This window comes from Fragaria vesca, linkage group LG5 (genome assembly GCF_000184155.1).
Source record: "Fragaria vesca subsp. vesca linkage group LG5, FraVesHawaii_1.0, whole genome shotgun sequence".
In the NCBI taxonomy this organism is placed as follows: domain Eukaryota; kingdom Viridiplantae; phylum Streptophyta; class Magnoliopsida; order Rosales; family Rosaceae; genus Fragaria; species Fragaria vesca.
This window is the reverse complement of record NC_020495.1, coordinates 1,971,790-1,973,263: the sequence shown is the minus strand read 5'-3', so window position 1 is coordinate 1,973,263 and position 1,474 is coordinate 1,971,790.

Genomic DNA, 1,474 nt, shown 5'->3' with positions numbered 1-1,474 from the left:
TCTTAGGTACCGTTACTGTCCCCACAGGTGCACCTTGGTACATGAATGTCACCATGCCTGCATCAAATTTGTAAGGACCCCAGTTGGTGTTCTTCACCCTGATTTGTGTGTTGAAGGTTGTGTCGAATGAAGGAGTTGCAGCTGCTGAATTAAAGTTTGTGATGCTGATTTCCCCCAATCTCACCTTTGGGGTCTTGACTTTCATCACAGTGAGACCAAACACGGTCATCACTATGATTTGAAAAACAATGAAGATACCAATATAGGTAAACAACGTGATTCTCTTCTGGCGTTTGAGTTCATCTTCTTCAGAGACCAATGATTCTCCATCACTTCTTGTGTAACCATTTGCTGGTGCCAAAGGATGAGCCTGGTTGGTCTTTTCAGCCATCTCTAAATATAATCCAAAGGAAAATCTCTGCCCTTCTCTGCTTTTGCGGGTTTGTTTTTGTACGATGTATGAAAATACGAAACGAGGAAGGAAGGAAGTTGTTTATGGTGATGATGGAATGGAAGACTACCAGTTTGTATATATATAGTGTGGAGTTTGGACAAGTTCAATAAGTTATTTAGGGGAATGAACTTCCTTTAAAATATGATGATCTGGGGTTAAGTATTTTATTGCAGACACCAAACGCGTGCAGATATGAAATATATCAACTTCTAGATGAATATATGATGACTTCTAAATGAGAAATGGGAAAAGTCGAGTCTACTGACCCTTGAATATATTGGCATTATGCCAATAAGAAGTATATAGATCTGTTATATTCAACCTATCTTGTGCTGATGATCACAATATTACACAATGCACGCATTGACCAGATACTAAACTCAGGTGAGAAAACAACATAGTATAGAATTAGTAGAAATCTTTAAACGGCATTAAGACTTTGCCTTAGAACAGAAGCATAAGATATCTGGAAGTCTTGGAAACTCCTACCTTCTATTCCTATTTTATCCTATTTTACATTCTGTAAGCAAATGGGGGCATAAAGACTTAATCTGACAGCTAGAGTCTAAGCCATACAACTTTACTCGGCCATCTAGAAGACTATTAAGTCAAAAACTCTAAATTGTCCGCGTTAGGCTATATATCAGCATTTCCGGGAAGCTTACATGTATGCATTATCTAGATCCAATTGTCCAGAACCTCAACACTATATATACCAGAAAGCTGAAGCTAACATTCCCACAAACTAGCATATACCATCAATTCATAGATTTCATACAACAATTGCCTCAATTCATTCATTTGATAAGTTAGAGAGCCACACATAAGAAATAGTACACATCCTCTTATTCCTAAAGTTTCCAGGAAATCAAGAAAAATGGCTGAGAAGATCAGACAGGCCTTTGCATCAGTAAAAGGTTACGCTACAAGAAAAGATGAGCAACTGCCGACCTTCCAATCCGAGGAAGAGCTCAAACGCCAGAAGAGGATCAAATTGTTTACATACATTGGTATTTTCAT